Source organism: Salmo salar, chromosome 15, assembly GCF_965601325.2.
Source record: "Salmo salar chromosome 15, fSalSal1, whole genome shotgun sequence".
In the NCBI taxonomy this organism is placed as follows: Eukaryota; Metazoa; Chordata; class Actinopteri; order Salmoniformes; family Salmonidae; genus Salmo; species Salmo salar.
The window spans coordinates 97,912,501-97,935,000 of NC_138305.1; the positions used below are offsets into that span (position 1 = coordinate 97,912,501).

Genomic DNA, 22,500 nt, shown 5'->3' on the forward strand with positions numbered 1-22,500 from the left:
AAGAACGGAGCACTCGGGTTGGGGGTGTAGGGTTTTAGCATAGCCCCCCCCCCCCCCCAGCCGGGCCCTCAGGTCACAGATCAGAGATTAGTGTGCGTTTTAGAGCTGGGAGGGGCTCAGATTGACAGAGGTAAAGAAAACAAACAGTTTAACATTGATTAGATTGACAGATCTCAGTCTCTGATAAGGACTGGTAGCTGAATGGGCAGGGCTGTTGCTGCAGCTAGGGATTTGTCAGTCGTTCCCAAACAGCCTACTGACTGCCACTGACTGACTCACTGAGACCGGCATCCACTTAACACAACCTCAGGACAAATCTAGCACACACCTGACAAGGTAGCTAAGGTGTAGGAAGATGAGAGACCAACATGTAGAAAGAAATCCCACTGCTGCAGACTGCAGACTTCTGCCAATCCTGTTCAAACCCAGTCACACAAGCTGATTGTCGTACCACTGACGTCACATGCTGCTGATGTTCTAAATAAGGCCATTGTGCACTGAGCTATGCATTGTATGGATTCCATAAGCCACTCACTCACACACAGGCGCACAAAACACAACATGCTCACAGGCACACACACGCATTACACACCCACACACACCAGGCAGTCACACATGCTAGTTAACGTTGCAAACTCTCAGTAAGAGGCAGACCCCTCCCTAATAACACTTCTTTCAACTTTCACGGCCGGTCACCCCTCAAACTTCAACCTCCCGACTTCTCCAGCACCAGCCTCCAAAACCTACCACCCCCAGACACACAAACCCTATTTTGTCTTGTTTCCTGGCCCTAAATTCCTCAGCCCTGGCATGGTTTAATAGCGGCCCAGGCTTATGAACTGGCTTATAAAGACAGTCTCCTAGCTGGCCAGGCCTTTATTAGGATCCAGTCACCTTGGGCAGCTATTCACACCAGCAGTTGTAGGTCCAGGCCCGTAAAAAAGCAGCCCCAATCATAAAATAAAAAAACAGGGAGGCCAAAATTCTAACTTTTACTGCCCCCACCTCCCCCTAGCACCTTCAATGGAAACCACAGGGCTAGCCTAAACTTAACCTATAACCCCCCCCCCCCTTTCTCAGTCCCCCTTTCCACCTCTAGTACCACTTCCCTCCTCCAGTTCCCCTTCCTTCCTCCAGTTCCCCTACCCTCCTCCAGTTCCCCTTCCTTCCTCCAGTTCCCCTACCCTCCTCCAGTTCCCCTACCCTCCTCCAGTTCCCCTACCCTCCTCCAGTTCCCCTTCCCTCCTCCAGTTCCCCTTCCCTCCTCCGGTTCCACTTCCCTCCTCTGGTTCCCCTTCCCTCCTCCAGTTCCCCTTCCCTCCTCCAGTTCCCCTTCCCTCCTCCAGTTCCCCTTCCCTCCTCCAGTTCACCTTCCTTCCTCCAGTTCCCCTACCCTCCTCCAGTTCACCTTCCTTCCTCCAGTTCCCCTACCCTCCTCCAGTTCCCCTACCCTCCTCCAGTTCCCCTACCCTCCTCCAGTTCCCCTTCCCTCCTCCAGTTCCCCTTCCTTCCTCCAGTTCCCCTACCCTCCTCCAGTTCACCTTCCTTCCTCCAGTTCCCCTACCCTCCTCCAGTTCCCCTACCCTCCTCCAGTTCCCCTACCCTCCTCCAGTTCCCCTACCCTCCTCCAGTTCCCCTTCCCTCCTCCAGTTCCCCTTCCTTCCTCCAGTTCCCCTTCCTTCCTCCAGTTCCCCTTCCCTCCTCCAGTTCCACTTCCCTCCTCTAGTTCCCCTTCCCTCCTCCAGTTCCCCTTCCTTCCTCCAGTTCCCCTACCCTCCTCCAGTTCACCTTCCTTCCTCCAGTTCCCCTACCCTCCTCCAGTTTCCCTACCCTCCTCCAGTTCCCCTACCCTCCTCCAGTTCCCCTTCCCTCCTCCAGTTCCCCTTCCTTCCTCCAGTTCCCCTTCCTTCCTCCAGTTCCCCTTCCCTCCTCCAGTTCCCCTTCCCTCCTCCAGTTCCCCTTCCTTCCTCCAGTTCCCCTTCCTTCCTCCAGTTCCCCTACCCTCCTCCAGTTCCCCTTCCTTCCTCCAGTTCCCCTTCCTTCCTCCAGTTCCCCTACCCTCCTCCAGTTCCCCTTCCCTCCTCCAGTTCCCCTTCCCTCCTCCAGTCCCCCTTCCCTCCTCTAGTTCCCCTTCCCCCCTCCAGTTCCCCTTCCCTCCTCCAGTTCCCCTTCCCTCCTCCAGTTCCCCTTCCTTCCTCCAGTTCCCCTTCCCTCCTCCAGTTCCCCTTCCCTCCTCCAGTTCCCCTTCCCTCCTCCAGTTCCCCTTCCCTCCTCCAGTTCCCCTACCCTCCTCCAGTTCCCCTACCCTCCTCTAGTTCCCCTTCACTCCTCCAGTTCCCCTTCCCTCCTCCAGTTCCCCTTCCCTCCTCCAGTTCCCCTTCCCTCCTCCAGTCTTCCCTCCTCAGTCCCCCTTCCCTCCTCTCCTCTCCCCGTTCCCTCCTCTCCCCCTTCACTCACACCCTGGGCTCAAACCAAACCACCAGCTTGCCTTTTGACAAAATTGGGGAAACTTCAAAAATAAGAAAAAGGGGGCATAAAATGAGGAATTTGATAAAACAGAGAGAAAGCCAGGGGACAGAAGGAGGGAGGGGTGGGAGGAGTGGGAGGTGGACACAGCTGTAGTACCTCAGGGCTAGCCTTGTTCAAGAAGAAGATGACCATCATTACTGCTACTGCTACTACTAATACCACTACCACTACTAATACTACTACTAATACCACTACTACTACTACTACTGCTACTGCTACTACTATTACTACTAATACCACTACTACTACTACTAATACTAATACCACTACTACTACTAATACTACTACTACAACTCCTCCACCTCCTACTACTACTATTACTACTACTCCTACTTCTACTACTACTACTACTACTACTACTAATACCACTACTACTACTACTGCTACTACTACAACTCCTCCTCCTCCTATTACTACTACTACTACTACTACTACTCCTACTACTACCACTATTACTACCACCACTACTGCTACTAATACTACTACTACTACTACTGCTACTACTACTACTTACTCTTGCTCCTTCTACTACTGCTACTACAACAACTACTACTACTACTACTACTACTACTACTACTACTACTACTACAACAACTACTACTGCTACTCCTACTACTACAACTACAACAACTACTACTGCTACTCCTACTACTACAACAACTCCTCCTCCTCCTCCTCCTCCTACTACTACTACTACTGCTACTACTGCTGCTACTACTATTACTCCTACTACTGCTACTATTAGTGCTACTGCTACTACTACAACTACTACTGCTACTATTACTCCTACTACTATTACTCCTACTACTGCTACTATTACTGCTAATGCTACAACTACTACAACTACTACTGCTACTACTATTACTGCTACTGCTACTACTACTCCTCCTACTACTAATACTACTCCTCCTACTACTCCTATTACTGCTACTATTACTGCTACTACTACAACTACTACTGCTACTACAACTCCTCCTACTACTACTACTGCTACTACTACTATTACTCCTACTGCTGCTACTATTAGTGCTACTGCTACTACTACTACTATTACTCCTACTACTGCTACTATTACTGCTACAACTACTACTACTACTACTACTGATACTACTATTACTCCTACTACTGCTACTACTACTGCTACTACAACTCCTCCTACTACTACTACTACTTAGTCCTGCTCCTTCTACTACTGCTACTATTACTGCTACTGCTACTACTACTACTGCTACTATTACTGCTACTACTACAACTCCTCCTACTACTTCTCCTACTACTACTACTACTACTACTACTACTACTACTACTACTACTACTACTGCTACTACTACTGCTACTACTACTCCTACTGCTACCACTACTGCTACTACTATTACTACCACTACTACTACTACTATTACTACTACAACTCCTACTACTACTACTGCTGCTACTCCTACTGCTACCACTACTGCTACTACTATTACTACCACCACTACTACTACTACTATTACTACTACAACAACTCCTACTACTACTACTGCTGCTACTCCTACTGCTACCACTACTGCTACTACTATTACTACCATAACTACTACTACTACGAATACCCCTACTATTACTACTACTCCTGCTAGAGATAATCATTGACGCTACTGACAGCAATATGTCAGCTATCTGACACTTATTGCTTTCTGTTGCACATTTTTTACATGAAACTATGTTCAAATTCCTTTGCTTAAATTCAACATATCTTACTGCTACTAATACTACAGCTACTGCAACTAGATTATCATTGATGATAAACCGCAGTGATACAGTATGGAATCTGAGAGCCATTTGACCACTTAATGCAGATAATCATTTTTTATATACATTTTACATCAAACTATATTGTAATTCCTTGGCCTAAATCCATGAAAAACCTATTTGACCTTACTGATACTGCTGCTGCTGATACTAGAGCTAATCATTGATGATAAGTACAGCAGCAATATGTCATTGGATTGGAGAGCCATTTGTCACTAGCTGCTTACTGTCAAGCGTATGCTTTTCTTATACATTTTCATATCAAACTAACTGTATTCTAAGTCTACAGCCTAAATTCCTAAACGTCTAACAGCTTCAATGTGCTTGAGGAAAATGTGTTTTAGATCAGTCTCAGGAACAATCCCAATACTGAAGTAACAAATCAACCTCTCTACTCTAACCATTCCTTAAAAAAGATGACTGTGTCTGTGACCCAAATGGACACCGTTTCCCTATTGTGCACTACTTTGGACCAGAGCTCTAAGGGCCCAGGTCAAAAGCAGTGCACTAAATAGGGAATAGGGTGCTATTTGGTATGCACACTGTTTCTGCAGCAGTTCATCTCATATGTACATATATTGTATTTTATACAATCTATTGCATCTTGCCAATGCCGCTCGGTCATCGGTCATCCATATATTTATATGTACATATTCTTATTCCATCCCTTTAGATATTACTGCACTGTCGGAACTAGAAGCACAAGCATTTCGCAAACACTCACATTAACATCTGCTAACCATGTGTATGTGACCAATACATTTGATTTGATTTGATTGGGAGTTGCAGCAATCCCCTTGACCCTGTATGTTACAAACACTACAGTATTCCGGTTAGGTATTACTGTACTGTAGGAACATACGCATTTATCAAACATCTGCATAATATGTGTATTTGACATTTGATTGACGATTTGATTTGAACACAGGGTCAGCGAAGAGTCCAGTTGGTAGAGCATGGCACTTGCACCACCAGGGTTGTGGGTTTGATTCCTGGGGCCACCCATACTTAAAACGTATACACCCATGACGTTGGATAAAAGGGTAAATGGCATATATTATTATTATTTAGTAGAACCTCAGTGAGCGTGGTGTCAACTTTTATGCAATAATAACAGCAGTAAACAAGACTCTGGGGCGATGTGTTTGACAAGTCCTTTGATAAGGACAAACCCTGTGTGGCGTCAAGAAATAGATAGTAAATTAGATGGTCTGAGAGGCGGAGAGATTGAACGAGAGAGAGAAAGAGACGGGGTGGAGAGAGAGAGAGAGAGAGAGAGAGAGAGAAACTAGGACAGCGGAGAACATAAATATCCATCAGGATCTGTCAACAACATGAACTGGTTCCTGCCATAGTAGAATAGAACCTGACTCTCCTGTTCTCACAGACACACACACACACACACACACACACACACACACACACACACACACACACACACACACACACACACACACACACACACACACACACACACACACACACACACATTATACGATGGTGCCGACAGATATGGTAGCTCTGCTTTTAGCTCCTAAGGAACTTTGCAGTATTTAGTTTTTTAGTGTGTTATTTGCTACATTATTAGCCCAGAGCGGTAGCTCACTGGCATTACGACCAGGAATACGACTTTCCGAAGAAGAGGTATTCAGAGTGGACTTCTAGTCTGACTCAAGAGTCGGAATAGAAGTAGTATTCCTGGTCGTAATGCCAGTGAGCTACTGCACACCATCCACCGCCTCTTGAGTCGGACTAAAAGTCCACTCTGAATACCTCTTCTTCGGAAATTCCTATTCCTGGTCGTAATGCCAGTGAGCTACTGCACACCATCCACCGCTTCAGAGTATATTACTCGCTAATGTTCAGTCTCTGGATATTTAAGGAGGCGAGCTCAGGGCGGGGATCTCCTTCAAGAGACATCAGGGATTGTCACGTACTCTGTTTCAAGGAAACATGGCTCTCTCAGGATATGCTGTCCCCGTCCATAAAGCCAGCTGGGTTCTCAGTACATTACACAGACAGGAATAAAGAACTGTCCGGAATGAGGAAAGGCGGGGGTGTATGTTTCATGATCAACTACTCATGGTGTGATTGGGATGTCCTCGTGCTCCTAGATCTTAGTGCTGCTTTTGATACCATAGATCACCACATTCTTTTGGAGAGATTGGAAACCCAAATTGGTCTACATGGACAAGTTCTGGCCTGGTTTAGGTCTTATCTGTCGGAAAGATATCAGTTTGTCTCTGTGAATGGTTTGTCCTCTGACAAATCAACTGTAAATTTCGGTGTTCCTCAAGGTTCCGTTTTAGGACCACTATTGTTTTCACTATATATTTTACCTCTTGGGGATGTCATTCGAAAACATAATGTTAAATTTCACTGCTATGCGGATGACACACAGCTGTACATTTCAATGAAACATGATGAAGCCCCAAAATTGCCCTCGCTATTAGCCTGTGTCTCAGACATAAGGAAGTGGATGGCTGCAAACTTTCTACTCTTAAACTTGGACAAAACAGAGATGCTTGTTCTAGGTCCCAAGAAACAAAGAGATCTTCTGTTGAATCTGACAATTAATCTGGATGGTTGTACAGTCGTCTCAAATAAAACTGTGAAGGACCTCGGCGTTACTCTGGACCCTGATCTCTCTTTTGAAGAACATATCAAGACTGTTTCAAGGACAGCTTTTTTTCATCTACGTAACATTGCAAAAATCAGAAACTTTCTGTCCAAAAATGACGCAGAAAATGAATCTATGCCTTTGTTACTTCTAGGTTGGACTACTGCAATGCTCTACTTTCCGGCTACCCGGATAAAGCACTAAATAAACTTCAGTTAGTGCTAAATACGGCTGCTAGAATCCTGACTAGAACCAAAAAATGTGATTATATTACTCCAGTGCTAGCCTCCCTACACTGGCTTCCTGTTAAGGCAAGGGCTGATTTCAAGGTTTTACTGCTAACCTACAAAGCATTACATGGGCTTGCTCCTACCTATCTTTCCGATTTGGTCCTGCCGTACATACCTACACGTTCGCTACGGTCACAAGACGCGGGCCTCCTAATTGTTCCTAGAATTTCTAAGCAAACAGCTGGAGGCAGGGCTTTCTCCTATAGAGCTCCATTTTTATGGAATAGTCTGCCTACCCATGTGAGAGACGCAGACTCAGTCTCAACCTTTAAGTCTTTACTGAAGACACATCTCTTCAGTAGGTCCTATGATTAAGTGTAGTCTGGCCCAGGGGTGTGAAGGTGAACGGAAAGGCTGGAGCAACGAACCGCCCTTGCTGTCGCTGCCTGGCCGGTTTCCCCTCTTTCCACTGGGATTCTCTGCCTCTACCCCTATTACGGGGGCTGAGTCACTGGCTTACTGGTGTTCTTCCATGCCGTCCCTGGGAGGGGTGCGTCACTTGAGTGGGTTGAGTCACTGACGTGGTCTTCCTGTCTGGGTTGGCACCCCCCCTTGTGCTGTGCCGTGGTGGAGATCTTTGTGGGCTATACTCGGCCTTGTCCCGGGATGGTATGTTGGTGGTTGGAGATATCCCTCCAGTGGTGTGGAGGCTGTGCTTTGGCAAAGTGGGTGGGGTTAGATCCTACCTGTTTGGCCCTGTCCGGGGGTTTCATCGGATGGGGCCACAGTGTCTCCTGACCCCTCCTGTCTCAGCCTCCAGTATTTATGCTGCAGTAGTTTATGTGTCGGGGGGCTAGGGTCAGTCTGTCACATCTGGAGTATTTCTCTTGTCTTTTCCGGTGTCCTGTGTGAATTTAAATATGCTCTCTCTAATTCTCTCTTTCTCTTTCTTTCTTTCTCTCTCTCGGAGGACCTGAGCCCTAGGACCATGCCTCAGGACTACCTGGCTTGATGACTCCTTGCTGTCCCCAGTTCACCTGGCCGTGCTGCTGCTCCACTTCCAACTGTTCTGCCTGCAGCTATGGAACCCTGACCTGTTCACCGGACGTGCTACCTGTCCCAGACTTGCTGTCCCAGACCTGCTGGAACCCTGACCTATTCACCGGACGTGCTACCTGTCCCAGACCTGCTGTTTTCAACTCTCTAGAGACAGCAGGAGCGGTAGAGATACTCTCAAAGATCGGCTATGAAAAAGCCAACTGACACTTACTCTTGTGTTACTGACTTGTTGCACCCTCAACAACTACTTTGATTATTATTATTTGATCATGCTGGTCATTTATGAACATTTGAACATCTAGGCCATGTGCTGTTATAATCTCCACCCGGCACAGCCAGAAGAGGACTGGCCACCCCTCATAGCCTGGTTCCTCTCTAGGTTTCTTCCTAGGTTTTGGCCTTTCTAGGGAGTTTTTCTAGCCACTGTGCTTCTACACCTGCATTGCTTGCTGTTTGGGGTTTTAGGCTGGGTTTCTGTACAGCACTTTGAGATATCAGCTGATGTAAGAAGGGCTATATAAATACATTTGATTTGATTTGATAACATACAGAAACTCAAGTCCTTCCGTTCACCCGACCTAGAATACCTTACAATCTAATGCCAATCATATTACCTCCCAAGAGAATTCTCTTCGGGTATAGTCACAGCCGTGTGTATTCCCGCTCAAGACAATAACATGACGGTCCTCAAAGAACTACAGTGGACTTTATGAAAATTGGAATCCACATATCCTGAGACCACATTTATTGTAGGAAAACGCTACCGAAGTTCTACCAACACATTGACGGGAGTACTCGTGCTGGTAAAACATTGGACCACTGCTACTCAACTTTTCGAAATGCCTACAAGGACCTCCCCCGCCCTCCCTTCGGCAAATCTGATTACAACTCCATTTTGCTTCTCTCTTCCTATAGGCAGAAACTCAAACAGGACGTACACGTGCTAAGGTCTATTCAACGCTGGTCTGACCTATCGGAATTCATATTTGCAGATTGTTTTGATCACGCCGACTGGGATATGTTCCAGGTAGCCTCTGAGAATAACATAGACGAATACACCGATACGGTGAGTCAGTTCATCAGGAAGTGTATAGAAAATGTTGTACCCAGTGTGACTATTAAAACCTACCCAAACCATAAGCCTGTAATAGTCTTCGTTGTCTGAAGAGGAGGAATCATCGGACCAAAACGCAGCGTGGTAAGTGTTCATGCTTTATTTAATAAACTGAACACTAAACAAAAATAACAAAGAGAAGAACCGAAACAGTTCCGTAAGGTGCAAAACAATAAACAGAAATTAACTACCCACAAAAACCCTGTGGGAAAAGGCTACCTAAGTATGGTTCCGAATCAGAGACAACGATAGACAGCTGTCCCTGATTGAGAACCATACCCGGCCAAAACAAAGAAATACACAAAACATAGAAAAGGGCACATAGAATGCCCACCCTAGTCACACCCTGGCCTAACCAAAATAGAGAACAAAACCCTCTCTATGGCCAGGGCGTGACAAAACCATGGATAGATGGCAGCATTCGCGCAAAACTGAAAACAGAACCACCGCATTTAACCATGGCAAGGTGACTGGGAATATGGCCAAATATAAACAGTGAAGTTATTACCGCCATAAAGCAATCAAACAAGCAAAATGTTAATATAGAGACAAAGTGGAGTCGCAATTCAATGGCTCAGACACGGACAACAAATGGAAAACCAGCAACGTCGCCAGCTTTGAGGATAACACAGTGCCACCGTCACGGCCCACTACCAAGGACTGTGGGCTCTCTTTCTCCTTGGCCGACATGAGTAAGACATTTAAGTCTGTTAACCCTCGCAAGGCTGCCGGCCCAGACGGCATCCCTAGCCGCGTCTTCAAAGCATGCGCAGACCAGCTGGCTGGAGTGTTTACAGACATATTCAATCTCTCCCTATCCCAGTCTGCTGTCCCCACTTGCTTCAAGATGTCCACCATTGTTCCTGTACCCAAGAAAGATAAGGTAACTGAACTAAATGACTATCGCCCCGTAGCACTCACTTCTGTCATCATGAAGTGCTTTGTGGGGCTAGTTAAGGATCATATCACCTCCACCCTACCTGACACACTAGACCCACTTCAATTTGTTTACCGCCCAAATAGATCCACAGACGATGCAATCGCCATCGCACTGCACACTGCCCTATCCAAGAGGAATACCTATGTAAGAATGCTGTTCATTGACCATAGCTCAGCATTCAACACGAAAGTACCCTCCAAGCTCATCTGGGCCCTGGGTCTGAACCCAGCCCTGTGAAACTGGGTCTTGGACTTCCTGACAGGCCGCCCCCCAGGTGGTGAGGGTAGGAAACAACACCTCCACTTTGCTGATCCTCAACACAGGGGCCCCACAAGGGTGCGTGCTCAGCCCCCTCCTGTACTCTCTGTTTACCCATGACTGCGTGGCCAAGCACGCCTCCAACTCAATCATCAAGTTTGCAAACGACACAACAGTAGTAGGCTTGATTACCAACAATGACGAGACAGCCTATAGGGAGGAGGTGAGGGCCCTGGGAGAGTGGTGCCAGGAGAATAACCTCTCACTCAATGTCAACAAAACAAAGGAGCCGATCGTGGACTTCAGAAAACAGCAGAGGGAACATGCCTCTATCCACATTGATGGGATCGCAGTGGAACAGGTGGAAAGCTTCAAGTTCCTCGGCGTACACATCACTGACAATCTGAAATGGTCCACCCATACAGACAGTGTGGTACAGAAGGCGCAACAACGCCTCTTCAACCTGAGGAGGCTGAAGAAAACCCTCACAAACTTTAACAGATGCACAATTGAGAGCTTCCTGTTGAGAGTATCACCGCCTGGTACAGCAATTGCACCGCCCGTAAGAGCAGGGCTTTCCAGAGGGTGGTGCGGTCTGCCCAATGCTTCACCAGGGGCAAACTAGGACACCTACAGCACCCGATGTCACAGGAAGACCAAAAAGATCATCAAGGACATCAACCACCCGAGCCACTGCCTGCTCAACCCGCTATCATCCAGAAGGCGAGGTCAGCATCAAAGCTAAGACCGAGAGACTGAAAAACAGCATCTAACTCAAGGCCATCAAATAGCCATCACTAGCCGGCTTCCACCTGGTTACTCAACCCTGCACCTTAGAGGCTGCTGCCCTATATACATAGACGTGGAATCCCTGGCCACTTTAATAATGGAACACTAGTCACTTGAATAATATTTACATACCGCTTTACTCATCTCATATTTATATACTGCATTCTATTCTACTGTATTTTAGTCAGTGCCACTCCTAATATTTATATATTTTTTAATTCCATTATTTTACTTTTAGATTTGTGTTTATTGTTGTGAATTGTTAGATACTACTGCACTGTTGGAGCTAGGAACACAAGCATATAGTTAGATATACTGCACTGTTGGAGGTAGAAACACAAGCATATAGTTAGATCCTACTGCACTGTTGGAGCTAGGAACACAAGCATATAGTTAGATATACTGCACTGTTGGAAGTAGAAACACAAGCATATAGTTAGATCCTACTGCACTGTTGGAGCTAGGAACACAAGCATATAGTTAGATATACTGCACTGTTGGAGGTAGAAACACAAGCATATAGTTAGATCCTACTGCACTGTTGGAGGTAGAAACACAAGCATATAGTTAGATATACTGCACTGTTGGAGGTAGAAACACAAGCATATAGTTAGATATACTGCACTGTTGGAGGTAGAAACACAAGCATATAGTTAGATATACTGCACTGTTGGAAGTAGAAACACAAGCATATAGTTAGATATACTGCACTGTTGGAGGTAGAAACACAAGCATATAGTTAGATATACTGCACTGTTGGAGGTAGAAACACAAGCATTTAGCTACACCCTCAATAACATCTGCTAAATATGTGTATGTGACCAATAATTATTTTATTTTATTTGACACACACACACGCTCCATACATATCCAAATATCCCTCCACAATTACCCCACCCCAGGCAAGCAGGCCCACTTGAATGATGACATGGAGCTATTCAATCAACCCCACTGAGCCCCCTCCCCTGTCTGTCCCTGTCTCTTCCTGTCACTCACTGTCTCCCAAACCCAGCTCATCTTTGTTTAGAGAAAAAAGGCCTCTGAAATGAGAGGCCCTCTTATCAGTTCTGAAGCCTGGGCCTCAGTTTGCATGACAATCTTCCTTCGGAGAGCTGAAGGCTGGTGATGGACGAGAGGAGAGCTGGGTAGTGTGTGGGGATTGGGGTTGGGGGCTGTGTGCTAGGGGGGTGACAGAGGGGAGGAGAGGAGAGTTAGCCACTGCTCATTTCCTACATTTCGTACTAAGTATCAGTTACCTCTAATCCCCCTCTCTCAGTGGCCTCTGTACACACATGGTCCAGCTGCACTGCCATGACTTACACTAATCCCAGAGTCACGCGCACACGTTCATGCACACACACACGCAGAAGCACACATGCAGGGACACACACACACACACACCTTCAGCCTCTATCTGCGGAGTAACATCCTTTCCCTGCACCTCATTAGATGTGCTAAGTACACCAGACAGAAATAGACGTGTAGCTGAAGGTCAATTGCATTAAATTCTAGGTCAACGTCAACTGGGCCAAATGACTTCCCTTGAAGTTCAAGTGATACAATAGAAGAAGAGAAAGAAGAAAGGATACACAGGGAACCAAAGAGGAAGGGCTTTCTGGTTGACCATCAAAACCTGTGTGTTGTTTTGTCGTCTCTAGAAAAGAAGAGCTGTGATGTACAGCATGTGTCCAATAGCAATTCAACTGTGAGCAAAGCAAAGGTATTACTGTGTTTCTGTGTTGTTGCGCAACCCTGCTTTTAACCGAGCAGCTAGCTAGCATATGACACCCTGGCAGAGGAACAACTATTCCTTCACAATAGGCTGCCTGCAGATTTGGTCTACGTGACTGTGGGTGTGATTGAATCTTCACTGGGACACTATTCCAGGGTGAGTCTTGGCATGTGAGGGAGTTAGTGTGTGTGTGTGTATGTGCTTGTTGTATGTGTGTTTGTTTGTGCTCGCAAGCATGCGTTCTTGCCTGCGTGAGTATTTTTGTGTGCGTGCTAACGTGTATGCGAATAGAACTGTGGCCTCTTAGTTTAGAGTGGGCCCTCTTCCAGTCAGTGGCTCTGCCCAGTCTCTGCAGACTAGACTCCATTTGATTTACAAGTGGGACTCTCTGTTCACTCTGCTGTCTGTCCTGATTCACCCGCTGTACTCTTCCAATGTGCCATGAAAGTACATGCTAGTTGTAGTGCTGTACAGGGATCTGTGTATTGGCCTTGTTTACAGCTGGTAGATAGAGTGGTACAGGTACAGGTGGGAGTCTGTCTGCATCTCTAACTTCCTTAAAGAACCCAGAGTACAGACCTGAAGCCGTATGTGTCTGTTACGGTCAGATACTAGACAGTGAGGCATGTGTGTCTGTTACGGTCAGATACTAGACAGTGAGGCATGTGTGTCTGTTACGGTCAGATACCAGACAGTGAGGCATGTGTGTCTGTTACGGTCAGATACCAGACAGTGAGGCATGTGTGTCTGTTACGGTCAGATACCAGACAGTGAGGCATGTGTGTCTGTTACGGTCAGATACCAGACAGTGAGGCATGTGTGTCTGTTACGGTCAGATACCAGACAGTGAGGCATGTGTGTCTGTTACGGTCAGATACCAGACAGAGAGGCATGTGTGTCTGTTACGGTCAGATACCAGACAGAGAGGCATGTGTGTCTGTTACGGTCAGATACCAGACAGTGAGGCATGTGTGTCTGTTACGGTCAGATACCAGACAGAGAGGCATGTGTGTCTGTTACGGTCAGATACCAGACAGTGAGGCATGTGTGTCTGTTACGGTCAGATACCAGACAGAGAGGCATGTGTGTCTGTTACGGTCAGATACCAGACAGTGAGGCATGTGTGTCTGTTACGGTCAGATACCAGACAGAGAGGCATGTGTGTCTGTTACGGTCAGAAACCAGACAGTGAGGCATGTGTGTCTGTTACGGTCAGATACCAGACAGTGAGGCATGTGTGTCTGTTACGGTCAGATACCAGACAGTGAGGCATGTGTGTCTGTTACGGTCAGATACCAGACAGTGAGGCATGTGTGTCTGTTACGGTCAGATACCAGACAGTGAGGCATGTGTGTCTGTTACGGTCAGATACTAGACAGTGAGGCATGTGTGTCTGTTACGGTCAGATACCAGACAGTGAGGCATGTGTGTCTGTTACGGTCAGATACTAGACAGTGAGGCATGTGTGTCTGTTACGGTCAGATACCAGACAGAGAGGCATGTGTGTCTGTTACGGTCAGATACCAGACAGTGAGGCATGTGTGTCTGTTACGGTCAGATACCAGACAGTGAGGCATGTGTGTCTGTTACGGTCAGATACCAGACAGTGAGGCATGTGTGTCTGTTACGGTCAGATACCAGACAGTGAGGCATGTGTGTCTGTTACGGTCAGATACTAGACAGTGAGGCATGTGTGTCTGTTACGGTCAGATACCAGACAGTGAGGCATGTGTGTCTGTTACGGTCAGATACTAGACAGTGAGGCATGTGTGTCTGTTACGGTCAGATACCAGACAGTGAGGCATGTGTGTCTGTTACGGTCAGATACCAGACAGTGAGGCATGTGTGTCTGTTACGGTCAGATACTAGACAGTGAGGCATGTGTGTCTGTTACGGTCAGATACCAGACAGAGAGGCATGTGTGTCTGTTACGGTCAGATACCAGACAGTGAGGCATGTGTGTCGTCACAGACAAACCTGGCTGCCCAGAGAGGACAGGCTGTGCTCACTCTGCTCCAGGGGAGAGGTAGAGACAGAGCTGCATTTCCTATTACACTGTGATAAATACTCAGACCTAAGAGAATATTTATTTCCCAAAATTATAATTCAATACAAAGAATTTGAAACTATAAAAGAAGAAGAAAAATCAAATATTTTTGGGGTGAAAAGCCAAAATGTGTCCTCCTGCCACAACCTGAGGGACAGCCAGTGAAAAGTGCAATGTAATGTGGATAATATTTCCCATCTTGTTTTGTTTTGTCTTTCATACCATGCCATGTGTCTTCTCAGTCATGTTGACACTGGTCTACTACCGTTGCTTTAATGTATTGTTGTTCTGATTAATATTGTTGTTGTAGTTGTTGTGATTGGTAATCCCATGTCCACTACTACTATTACTATTGCTGTTGGTCCCACCATTTATTTATATATATAAATATATATGTTTATTTTTTCACTATGTATACTTTGACAGTGTAAGTAATAATGAACTTCCCATGTCAATAAAGTAAATTTAATTGAGAGAGAGAGAGAGAGAGAGAAAGAGAGAGAGAAAGAGAGAGAGAGAGAAAGAGAGAGAGAGAGAAAGAGAGAGACTTTTGACTTTTTGTCTTTCTTTACTGAAACATTCTCATTTCATTTAAAACTCACCACCCAACCTCCCCCTTAAAAATAAAACCAAAAATACATCCTGTAATGCATACATGTACCATACTCGCCTTTCCAGCAACCACATGATACAAGCCAACATCACAATACTCAAGACAATACCCACTCCTACAACCGTATATCCAAAACATCTTCCCCAGCTATACAGACAGCCCCCCCAACACACCATATCTCCTGAAACATCTCCACACTTTTTATCATTTTATAGAACTCAAACTCAACCATAAGGCGCGCAGAGACCATCCCATTAAACAATAATAAAGGGTCTGTTATCCCCCCACCTTTGACCCTGTTCCTCCTTGTTAGCCAAATAGCTAACTTTGCCTGAGCAAACAGAAAATTCAACAAAACACATTTTTCCTTCTCCTTACTTGAATACCTGTATCCCATTATGAACACCCCAACAGTAAAGACCACCCCCAACCTCTCACACAGACATTCCAACAGAGACATTAATGGCATTAATCTGGTGCACACAGAAAACACATGAATCACAGTTTCTTTCATTTTACAGAAATGACACTCCTGCCCGACTCCCGGTTCAACCCGTGCCAACCAGCTGTTAGTGGCCAGGGCTCCATGTAGAACCCTCCACTGGAGGTCCCCTGACCTCTTTGGTACTGGGGGTTTGTAGAGCCCCCTCCATCTAAAACCCACCATACTCTCCACCCCACATACCCCCTGCCACTGATGTGCCTTCACTCCTGTTAGGCTCCTAATGTTCCTCACCTTAACACAGAGGTTGTAGAGGGCTTTACCTCCCACCCCTTCAAACTCCCCCAGGCTCGGAGTGTTAAAATCTAACAAGTCCTCCAGACCCCCTTGCCAGTCTCCAGTCTCTGCCGTCACTTGCAGTGGCGGAAACATTGGTGGCCCCTCTCCCTTTGGCTGCTCAAACATCCCCCTTACCGGCTCAGACAGTGCCTCCTGGACCTCCTCCAGGAATCTCTCCAGCAGCCTAAGAGACGTTATTCCTGTTTGCTGTGCCAAGACTTCCGGGCTTTTCCACCCCTCCTCTCCCAGGAGTCTCAAGTCACCCAGCCTTTTTACACCCCCTGCCATCAGTTGCCTCTGCAGGGTGGCCGACTGGACCGATCTCAAAGGGATGGCTGGGTTGTGGAAGATAGGCTCCTCCCACACCCACAGCCCAGGCTCCACACCCCCTTCTCGTGTGTGCCTTAGCAGCTGCCAGGCCCTCAGCACCGCAGAGTAAAAATCGGAGAGACCTGCTGTACTCAGCCTCTCCAGCTTCATGAGGAACAGCTGCCGGTCCAACCCTAAATCTCCAGCTCTCCTCAGCAGCGCGCATGCTGGTTCCCTCCAGCCAACATCAGTATGGTACAGCAGTCTCTGTGCCGCCTTTAGCCGGAAAGCAGCCATCCTGCTCTCCAGTTCCACCAGGCCCTGTCCTCCTTCGTGGACGGTCATATACAACACTGCCGCCCTCAGCCAGTGATGGCCCGACCAGAAGAAGTCCACCAGCTTGCGTTGCAGGTCTGCGAGCAGACCGGCGGGGGGGTTGAGGACAGCCAGTTTATGCCACAGGGAAGATGCCACCAGGTTGTTAATTATCAGCACCCTCCCTCTATATGACACTTGGGACAGGAGCCACCTCCACCTGGCCAGTCTTGACACCACTGCCTGTGACAGCCCCTCCCAGTTCTTCCTGACCCACCTCTCCGAGCCCAGGTACACCCCCAACACTTTAAGCCCTTCACAACCCCACTGCAAACCCCCTGGAAGCAGAGGAGGAGCCCTATCCCCCCATGCCCCACATAACAGAGCTTTGCTCTTGCCCCAGTTTACCTTAGCTGATGAAGCTCCCTCGTACACCTTCAGACTGGTCTCCAGTGCCTGCATATCTTGACCATCCCTGACCATCACAGAGACATCATCTGCATATGCTGACACTGCTATGCCTGTCACCACACCCATACCTGTCCAGCACACTCCCTGCAGTCTCCTGCGTAGCAGGCCTAAAAAAGGCTCAATGGCTAATGTGTATAACTGCCCAGATAGAGGGCATCCTTGTCTAATGCCCCGTCTCACCCAGACTGGCCTACTGAGCCCCCCTCCCACCTTAACCATACATGATGCCCCAGCATACAACAGCTTCACACAGGTCAAAAAACTCCTCCCAAACCCAAACACAGACATCACATTAAACAGATATTCATGGTCCACTCTGTCAAAAGCCTTCTCTTGATCTAAAGAGACCAGTCCAAAGTTCACATTAGAACCTCTCGACAAGTCCAACATGTCCCTAATTAAGAACAGGTTGTCCGTGATTGAGCGTCCCGGTACACAATATGTTTGGTCCTTATGTACTATCGAGTCCAAGTGGGACTTCAGTCTGTTGGAGAGGACCTTGGCAAATATCTTGTAGTCCGCACAGAGTAATGCCACAGGCCTCCAGTTCTTAAGTTCACACAAGTCCCCTTTTTTGGGCAGGAGAGTCAGAGCCGCCCGACGGCAGCTCATCGGCAACTCTCCTACCCCGACGCATTCACGCAACACGCAAAAGAAGTCCTGTCCAATTATTCCCCAGAATTTTTTATAAAACTCCACTGGGAGTCCATCGACCCCCAGTGCACGACCGGGGGACATCTGGGTTACGGCCTCTGCCAGTTCATGGGACAACAGAGGAACGTCCAAATCGTCCCTCTGTGCCAGAGAGAGTTTAGGGAGTTCTGTGAACAAGACCTGAGCACACAAAGGATCACACTCTTCTGCCCTATACAATTCAGTATAAAACTCCACAGTCCGCTCCCGCATCTCACCCACCACAGAGGTCACCCGCCCATCAGACAGCCGTAGACAATGCATACCCTTGGCTTCACTGCTCTGTCTTTCCAAACCAAAGAAGAAGGAGCTGGGAGCATCCATCTCCTTGAGCATGGAGAATCTAGCTCTTACAAGTGCTCCCTTTGCTTTAACCTGGAAAAAACTGCCCAGGTCCCTGCGTAATTCAGTTAAATTAGCCTGGAGGCCTACATTGCTTTGCCCCACCATCTCTACCTCCATCTCACTAATACACCGCTCTAGTTCCCCCAATACTCTCCTAGCCTCTGAGGATGAGAGAGCTGTGTATTGTTGACAGAAAAGCCGAATTTGGACTTTCCCCACATCCCACCATTGGCTCAGAGACTCATACTCCTCTATTTGCTGCCTCCACCTTTCCCAGAAGGTCTGGAAACCTGCGCAAAAAGTGGCATCTTGTAAGAGCTTTACATTGAATTTCCAATAGGATGCCTGCCGGGGCCCTGGTGAAATAGACAGCCGAGCCATGGTTATGTGGTGATCGGAAAACCCCACCGGGAGAATGGTAGCGCCCAACAGCCTATTGCTCCGATTCCTAGACATATAAAACCGATCAAGTCGGGCTGCACTCACCCTAGCCCCAAAAACCTTCACCCATGTGTACTGTCTTGTGTTCGGATGTTTAGTTCTCCAAACATCCACTAAGTCGAACTGATTAATAATGTCCCTTAACACTCCCACTGACACTGAATGAGGCTCTTCCCCATTTCTGTCTTTTGTAAAATCCATTGTGCAGTTCCAGTCCCCTCCGACCACCAGTGTCTCCTCAGGCGCTACCTGTGAGAGTTCCTGTCTAAGACTCCCAAATAGAACCCCTCTTTCTCTCCCTGTGTTAGGCGCATACACATTTATAAAGACAAAACCCATGTTGTTAATTTCTGCTTTAACAACAAGGAGCCTACCCCTACACACCTCCTTTGAGGAGCACATTTTTACAGACAGACCCGGTGCAAAAAGGACTGCCACTCCTGCACTAAGATTTGTCCCATGGCTCAACACACTTGCCCCTTTCCACCAGAGCCCCCAATCGACTTCATTCAACACATCACTATGTGTCTCCTGCAGAAACAACACCTGTACTTTTTTTTGTTTTACATATTCACCCAACACACTCATCTTTCCCGCATCTCTGGCGCCATTTATATTGAGCGAGCCTACCCGTAGAGTCTCCATAAGAAGTGGGAGAAAAGCCAGCAGAGAAAAAAGACCAATAGCAAAGCTCAAAAGTCCCAGTGTCAGAAAGAAAGTATACATCTAAACAGTGTCCGAAGGTAAACCCTTACGCACTGTTGTGACCCACTTCCTCAACCTAAACCGTTTCCTGGGTGAGAGGACACCATGCCCCTCATTTTTCACAGCATGTTGTACTGATCGTACAAACTTTCTTGAATCAGGGAAAAAAGCCTCAAGATTAACTTTTTTTCCCTTGGTCTCATTCAGGAACCTTGTCAGTTCTCTCAATGTGTACTTAGACCCCTCTGCTTGACTGGCTGTCAGCTCCGGGCCTATTGAAGAGGAGTCTGAAAAAAATATCTCCTCATCCTCTTCCTCAGACTCACTTTCCTCCTCATCTCTATCTCCCACCCTGACCACCTGCTCTTCCTCTCTGGTCATGGCATCTCCCACAGCAACAGGCAAAATTTCCATTGTGCCTTTAACCACACCCTTTTTCCTTTTCCGCTTGGCACCCTCCTCCTCCCCCCCTAGTCTCTTACACTTCCCCACTATACTCTCCTCATCCACTAGCATAACCTGACTAGACCTAGCATCCTCTACACCACCCTCCATAGCATGACTAGGCCCAGCATCATTTACATCATCCTCCATATCATAGCTAAGCCCAGCCTCAGCTACCCCACCATCTCTAGCCTGACTAGGCTTAGCCTCCACTACCCCACCATCTCTAGCCTGACTAGACCCAGCCTCCGCTACACCACCATCTCTAGCCTGACTAGACCCAGCCTCCACTACACCACCATCTCTAGTCTGACTAGACCCAGCCTCCTCTACCCCACCATCTCTTGCCTTACTAGACCCAGCCTCAGCTACCCCACCATCCCTGGTATGACTAGGCCCAGCCTCTGCTGTCTGCATCTCATTTCCCCCTGCACTTTGACCTTGATTTCCCCCACCGGCGCTTGTACCCTCACTTTGTCTACGGCCTTTATGTGGGCACGCAAAGCTCTTATGCCCCAAATCCCCACACTCAAAACACCGTAGACTGTCTGTGCTGGCAAACCCTGCATAGAGCCCCTCCCCATGCCTCACTTTAAAATGCACATTTAGCTGTTGCTCATTGTTGTTCAGAAACATAAACACTTGCCTCCGGAACGAAACAACGTGCTTAACAGCAGCTGCCTGAAAACCTGCCGACAGTACACGAAACCCGCTAGCAAACTTACCAAAACGACTCAGCTCTTTCCTGATTTGATCGTCCGTAATAAACGGAGGTAAATTTGCAACAACTACTCTTGTCGAAGGGGTAGAAAGAGGTAAAACTGGCACCAACACATCCCTTACAAATATTCCGCTAGCAATTAGCCTACCAACCAAATTTTCTCTTTTCATGAACACCACCACCGCTTTGTTCATTCTAGAAGCAGAATGTATAAATTCAGCTCCTACCTGTTCGCTGACCGCGAGCAGAACCTCCTCCACCTTAACTCCATTCTCAGGAACACACCTGAATCCATGCCGTATCGACAGCGTCTCCTCCGCGCTAGGCTGAGAAGCCATCGCGCATACCACACCTTGCAAACCCCAGAAACCTTACTCTGTCTTCTTCCACCCTAACTCTGAAAAAAAACGGTGGATACCGCTAAAACAAATATTGCATTAACCCTCCACCATAGAAAAAAAATGTAAGAAAAAGATCAAGAAAAGAGTCTAGAAAGTTAGTTAGGCCAGAGTCCTCCGCACCAAACACTCAAACTCCAAAAAACTCCCAGCATGCTTTCCTTCATTAAAGGTGCTGAGCGGTAGCAGTTCCTTTAACAGTTGTCAGAACGCTCACTACCTGAACCCCCCCCCCCCCCCCCCCAACACACACACCCACACACACACACCCCTCCAACTCTCCTCTCGCCTCCCAGCCTGGGGGCCCTGTGAGGCCTGCTGCCTTTGAAAGGAGGCCTGTGATTAAACTGGGCTGGCTGACCACTCAGAGGGGAGGAAATTATGAGAGGGAGAAGAGAATAAAGGAAAGGGGAGAGGAGAGGAGAGGAGAGGAGAGGAGAGGAGAGGAGAGGAGAGGAGAGGAGAGGAGAGGAGAGGAGAGGAGAGGAGAGGAGAGGAGAGGAGAGGAGAGGAGAGGAGAGGAGAGGAGAGGAGAGGAGAGGAGAGGAGAGGAGAGGAGGCACACCAACGTGGACAGACAGGAGCAGAGAACCCCCCAACCTAAACCACCCCCACTGTCATAACCAACACAAAGTCACAAAACACATATGCAGACATATGTGTGCACGCACACCGTCTGAGAGAGAAAGAAAGACAGACAGACAGACAGACAGACAGACAGACAGACAGACAGACAGACAGACAGACAGACAGACAGACAGACAGACAGACAGACAGACAGACAGACAGACAGACAGACAGACAGACAGACAGACAGACAGGCAGGCAGGCAGGCAGGCAGAGATAGGGGAAGAGAGAGAGAGATAGGGGGAAGAGAGAGGGATAGGGGGAAGAGAGAGAGCGAGATAGGGGGGAAGAGAGAGAGAGATAGGGGGGAAGAGAGAGAGAGATAGGGGGAAGAGAGAGATAGGGGGAAGAGAGAGAGATAGGGGAAGAGAGAGAGAGATAGGGGAAGAGAGAGAGAGATAGGGGAAGAGAGAGAGAGACAGGGGGAAAGAGAGAGAGAGATGGGGAAGAAGAGAGAGAGATGGGGGAAGAGAGAGAGAGAGATAGGGGAGAAGAGAGAGAGAGATAGGGGAGAAGAGAGAAAGAGAGATA

At 47.6% G+C, this 22,500-nt stretch overlaps 1 protein-coding gene across 2 annotated transcripts in view; it reads right to left on the reverse strand.

Annotated features, from left to right (window-relative positions):
• Positions 1-22,500, reverse strand: part of LOC106572508 (retinoic acid receptor gamma-A) — a 132,494-nt gene that overhangs the window by 11,218 nt on the left and 98,776 nt on the right. The window lies entirely within an intron of this gene.